We start from the raw sequence: 6,698 nt of genomic DNA, 5'->3' as shown, positions 1-6,698 counted from the left end.
TTCTGAGTAGCTGGGATTACAGGTGCCTGCCACCAAGCCCAGCTAATTTTTGTATTTTTAGTAGAGACGGGGTTTCACCATGTTGGCCAGGATGGTCTCTAACTCCTGACCTTGTGGTCCACCCGCCTCGGCCTCCCAAAGTGCTGAGATTACAGGCATGAGCCACTGTGCCTCGCCATCCTTTTCTTTCTAGTCATCTTTGGATGCACATATGTTTTCAGCGTTTGTCCAGTTATGAACTATATCAAGTAAAGTTTCATGTAGAAACATAAAAGTCATACATCCTTTTAACAAAACAGGTTGACTCAGGTTCCTGTAACCAAATATTGCCTGATGAAGTCCTTTCTTTTGAATGACTAACTGGATAAGAATACCACATTTCCTTTTTGTACTTGGACATATACTATTTCCTCATAGGTTCTTAAATTTGAAAAGTCATATCTAAGATACTGACATCTGTAGATTCACAGTCTGAGGTTTCACTTATATGATCAATTTTACCATCACCATTAGTCTAGTGTGCTGTTGTGTCTTTTGATTCATCTAATTTGTCTAATCTAATAATAGGGAAATGTCTGTTCTCTGGGAACAAGTTGCTTCTCTGAGACCTAGCTCCTCTAAACTTGGAACCCTTAAATAATAATAATAATAACCAAAAATGACAGACTGCTCCATTTCAACCTTGAGTAGCTTCCCACTTCAGTTAGAATAAAGCCAGATTTCTTACAATGGTGCCTAAAGCCCTCACAGTCTGCCATCTCATATTCCTCTGACTTCTATCGCCTTCTGGTCTCACCCTCATTCACTCTGCTTCAGCCTTACCAGCTTCCATGCTGTGTTTCCAATACTCCAGGCATGTTTCTGATTCAGGACCTTTACGCTTACTAAGCCCCCTGCGTGGAACACTATTCCCACAGACTGCTTATTACTTTCAAGGGAAAAAAATTGTAAGCACACAGTGGAGAAATTTGAAAACACTTTTTGAAAAGATGGTCAAGGTTAGTATTATCAAAGGGGCAGATGGATATCAAAGACCTCTGTGATGTCCTGAAACGGACACAGCACCACTTATGTAGTTTTCCAAATAGAGATACATAACTTCAATCTAACCATGAGGAACCATCAGAAAACCCAAAATAAGGAGTGTTCTATTTTTTTAAAAAAAACATCTTATTATTCTTCAAAAATATCAATGTCATAAAGGCAAAAGCTACAGAAATGTTCTAGATTAAAAGAGGCAAAAGAGACATAGCTAAAGGCAATACCTGACTCTAGATTGGATCCTATATGGGAGGGGCAAATAATGCTAAGAATACTACTATTCAGTAAATCGGAAAAACTGGCATAGAATCAGTAGATTAGATAAAATACTGTGTATGCCTGCCTAGGAAATTTTGCAGGTGTGATTTAATACAGGCTCTGGAGGTTGGGAGGTATTCTGAATTATCCAGATGTGCCCAGTATAATCACAAAGGTCCTTAAGGAAAGAAGAGAGTCCCAGAGAAAATGCAAGGAAGGAAGCAGAGATCACAGAAAATATGGTACACTGCTGACTTCGAAGACTGAGAAAGGGGCCAGAAGACAAGCAAAGTCAGTGGCCACTAGAAGGCAAGGAAACAGATTCTCCCTCGAGCCTCTGGAAGGAACGCAGCCTGGCAGACCTATTTCAGACTTCTGACCAGCAGAGCTATAAGCTAATACATCTGTCATATTTTTGCTGTTAAGTTCATGATAACTTGTGATAGCAGTGATAGGAAACTAATACACATGTTTATGGGGGCCTAGGATCCCAGAGGAATAGAATATATTATAACATTTCTTAAAAAAAAAAAATACTGTGTTTGCATTATATTTACTGAAGTTAACTGTACTGTGCTTATGTAAGAGAATATCCTTATTCTAAGGAAATGCACATTGAAGTATTAAGAGGTCATGATGATATATATGCTGTTCTCGTACAGTTCAGGAATACATGTGCATATATATGTACATACATATATAAAGAGAAGAGACACTAAATAAAGAGTAAATGGGTATTTTTATTCTTATGATTTTCTATTTGATATTATTTCTAAATAAAAGGTTTAAAACAATGAAAATAAAATCCAATCATTCTCCATCTCCTTATCTTGCTTTAGTTTTTGTCGTAACAAACTTCACTTCTTAATTTTTATGTCGTATGTCTATTTGTTTAATGCCTTTCTCCTCCCAACTGAAGTACAAGCACTGTAAGGACAGGAATTGTATTTATCCTGTTCAATGTCAGGGTCCTAGTGCTTACAACAGTACTGGAATACAGTAGGTTCTCAAAGAATATTTGTCAAGTGGATAAATAAATAAAGGATGGGTGACAAACGTAATGACATCATCTAACCTTTATGGGGGCACTTGCAATGTACCACACCTTGTTCTAGGCACTTTAGATACATCATCTTATTTAATCCTCAGAAAAGCCATATGAGGTAGATGCTATTGTTATTCCTATTTATGGATGGGAAAACTGAGGTGCCAGGGTGTAAGTCTCTTGCTTAAGATGACATGACTAATAGATAAAGGACCTGATATATAAACCCCACAGTCTGACTCCATAGCTTTTTTTTTCCTTGAGACAAGGTCTTACTCTGTCAACCAGGCTGGAGTGCAGTGGCACAATCACGGCTCACTGCAGCCTTGACCTCCAAGGCTCATGTGATCCTCCCACTTCAGCCTACCAAGTAGCTAGGACCACAGGCCTGCACCACCAAGCTCAACTAAATTTTTGTATTTTTTTGTAGAGAAAAGGATTCGCTATGTTGTTTAGGCTACTCTCGAACTCCTGGGCTCAACCGATCTGCTTGCCTCGGGTTCCCAAAGTGCTAGGGTTACAGGCATAAGCCGCCATGCCTCGCCTCCGTAGCTTTTGTTCTTAATCCTTAAAGTGTACCTCTGCCCAGCCTTATTCTTGACTTTCCTTGCCTAGGCCTAGGACTCTGAGCCATAAATCTAGCTCTGTTTTCAGAATCTTGCTGTTTACTGGATGCCAGATTTTCCTGACATTGCTTCCCTCTCTAGGTTTCTGCCTACTGTTGGAATCAGATTCCCTCCCCCAACCCCTGACCCAGCTCTGCCATCATTCCTGTTGAGGCTTCTGATTACCACTTGCCAGACCTTCCTATATTGAATGAGAGACTTTTCCACCCCAGCTGGTACACAGAGCTTCTCAGCTACCTTTCCTGAGGCCAAGTGCCTGCACATATTATGACCGAAGATACACAGAAGAGTGGCTTTTGATTGACAGAGAGAGGGCCAGAGGGTAAAATACTTTTGAGGAGGGCAGGCAGGGCCATATTTAGTCCTGTAGGGTCCTAACACTGAAAACAGTGCACTCTACGCATGCACCCATGTCATGTTACTCAACATAACATCTTAATGTTCAAAATGATCCAACATTTACACACATACTAAAATTCAAATAATTTTTCTAGATCCTTGTAAACTTTTATTTCAAAATGTAGATTCAAAAGAAGTTGAAAGGTGATACAAAGAAATATTATGTCTCATTTACCCAATTTCTCACAACGGTTACATCTTAGGTAAGTACAATACAATATCAAAGCCAAGACATATACACTGGTATAAAGTATATGTAAAGTTCTTTGTCATTTTTATCACATGTAGATGGGTATGACCACCACCACAATCAAGATACAGGATTATTCCAACACTATAAAGATCTCTTTCCTGACATCTTGTTAAAATCATACCTACCAAGCTCCTTTCTGCTGTCCCTAACCCCTGGCAACCACTAATCTGATCTTTATTTCTATAATTTTGTCATTTTAAGAATGTTATATAAGTGAATCCTATAGCATATAACCTTTCATGCTGTAAGATTAATTTATATAACATTCTTTTTAATGCTCTTGAAATCTATTCAAGTTGAGTGTATCAATAGCTCATTTCTTTTTGTTGCCGAGTAGTATTCCATAGTACGGACGTTTTCAGCTATTACAAATAAAGCTGCAATGAACAGCTATGTATGTGGCCTAAATCAAAATGATAATTTCTTCATTTCTCTCAGATAAATGCCTAAAATGAAATTGCTGGGTAAAATGGTAATCGAATGTTTAGTTTTTTAAAGAAACTATTTCTTAGAGTGGCTGTACTATTTTACATTCCTACCAAAAATATATGAGTGATTCCATTTTTCCATATTCTTTCCAGTACTTGGAATTGTCAGTATTTTTAACTTTAGCTGTTCTATATTTCTACAATTTTTTTTTTTAGATGAAGTGTAGCTCTTGTCACCCAGGCTGAAATACAGTGGAATGATCTCAGCTCACTACAACTTCCGCCTTCCAGGTTCAAGCAATTGTCCTTCCTTGGCCTCCTGAGTAGCTGGGATTACAGATGCCTGCCAACACGCCCGCCTAATTTTTTGTATTTTTAGTAGAGATGGAGTTTCACCATGTTGGTTAGGCTGGTCTCGAACTCCTGACCTCAGGTGATTCACCCGCCTCAGCCTCCCAAAGTGCAAGGATTACAGGCATGAGTCACTATGCCTGGCCCCTTATTTCTACATTTTTTTTCACAAAATGTTGATTGAGATCATCAAAGTTTGTCAATGCATGTGTGTGCATGTGTGAATACATGCATATGAGTCTCTCTCTCATTTTCTTATTGGTCCCTGCTAGGCCAGTGATTCAAGCAAATGATTAGTCTGCCTTTTGGACAGATGCGCCTAGAAGGGAATTTTTGTGGGGTCAGAGGGATGGCAAAGAGAGATAGAGTATATAATAAATGAAATTGTGGAGTTTTCACCTACATATGGGAATTTGATAAGTGATAAATTATATAATATTTCAAATTAATAATGGGAAAGTAAATTATTTAGTAAAGGATCTTGGGACAACTGGAAGGCTATTTGGGAAAAAAGTTAACCTGGTCTCTACCTCACTTCTTATACTAAAATTAATGCCAGATTTATCAAACATAAAATAAAACTACAAAAGACCCTAGTTTTTTAAAAGATAATTTGTAATACAGAAGGCCTAATTAGTTTTTTAAAAAACTAGAAAACATTAAGAAAAATATTGACAAATTCAACTACATAGAATTTAAAACTTCAGTACATAAAAACATATACAAATAAGAGTTTCATTATCATTCTTTAATGCTTGAATTTTTAATCAAATGCAGGTATTTCTCTTTCAATTAGTATAAAAAGTTTCTAAATGGTCAAATTGGACTTTATCAAAATTAAAATATTTCTTCTTCAAAAGACCTCATTAAGAAAATAAAAAGTCAAGTCATATAATGAAAGAAATTATTTGCAATACATACATCTGACAAAGGACATTCATCTAGAGTATATAAAAAACACAACTCAATAATAAGATAAAAATTCAATTAAGACATGGACAAAATATTTGAATAGACACGTCATAAAAGAAGATACAAGAATGGCCATTAAGCACATGAAAAGATTCTCAACAAAGAAATGCAGATTCAAACAACAATGAAATATCACTCCATACCTACCAGAATGGCCAAACTTAAGAAGGTGGACAACACCAAATGGTGGCAGATGAAACTCTCCCAGGAGGGAAAATATTTCAATATTACCCAATAGTAAAGATGTTTCCCCTTAGAGAGATGACACCTCTGTTATGGAACAGACTTCAGACATGTGTTATGGTAACTTCTCTTCCCCTCCCTAGCCAAGGCCAAGAGGGCATCTTTCTAAGATCCTCACCTTGAGAACCTGGTGAGAGTCCCCCTTGGATTGTAGCCCCCAGAAGTTTCTAGCTTCCATGGTAGCCCTCACACAACCTCTCCAAGAAGCAAGTATTTTTTTAAAATAATGTTTTATATTTAGTCCTTATGGATATATACATAACAGTCGTCTTTCTCTAGCCCTTGTCTTACCTAGTTGAAGCTTGTTTGTCCTATATCCCAGTACTTCAAGGCCCTGCTGAGTGACAGGAGTAGATTCAGTAAACGATGACTAATGGTGGCATAATGCCTTCTCTTCCCAGGTAATTGATTTACATTCTAACAGGGACCTTCAGCCAAACAAGAGATGTGTGGTAAGGATTTCAGGTCTATGTCAGGCTGGGAAAGGAACTGATTTTCTGTGCCCCATTAGCCACACTAGATGCTACCTCTAACTCTTACTAAAAAACTGACTGACTGTTCCTCATCATGCTACATTCTGTATGTAATTACAAAACCCCAACATTTCAGAAAAAGACAGTCTTGGTGAGATCATCTAGTACAGTGGTTCTCAAAGTATGATCTCCAGACCAGTCACATCAGCATCATCTGGGAATTTATGGAAATTCTAATTCTCAGCCTCCACCTTGTGAATCAGAAACTCTGAGGGATGGATCCAGCAATCAGTGATTTAAGAAGCCCTCCAGGTGATTCTAATGCATGTAAAAGAGTGCAGTGGCTCACACCTGTAATCCCAGCACTTTGGGAAGCTGAGGCGGGCAGATCACGAGGTCAGGTGTTCAAGACCAGCCTGACTAACATGGTGAAACCCCGTCTCTAATTAAAAATACAAAAATTAGCCAGGTGTGGTGGCATGCACCTGTAATCCCAGCTGCTTGGGAGGCTGAGGCAGGAGAATTGCTTGAACCCAGGAAACAGAGGTTGTGGTGAGCCGAGAGTGTGCCATTGCACTCCAGCCTGGGTGACAGAGCAAAACTCTGTTT

At 38.3% G+C, this 6,698-nt stretch overlaps 1 long non-coding RNA gene across 1 annotated transcript in view; it reads right to left on the bottom strand.

Annotated features, from left to right (window-relative positions):
* The window catches only part of LOC119469150, a 22,154-nt gene that overhangs the window by 6,610 nt on the left and 8,846 nt on the right, over positions 1-6,698 (bottom strand). The window lies entirely within an intron of this gene.

Source organism: Cebus imitator, unplaced genomic scaffold (genome assembly GCF_001604975.1).
Source record: "Cebus imitator isolate Cc_AM_T3 unplaced genomic scaffold, Cebus_imitator-1.0 Scaffold580, whole genome shotgun sequence".
Taxonomy (NCBI): Eukaryota; Metazoa; Chordata; class Mammalia; order Primates; family Cebidae; genus Cebus; species Cebus imitator.
Note: the sequence above shows the minus strand (reverse complement) of the source record. Positions and strands in the feature narration are given on the sequence as shown.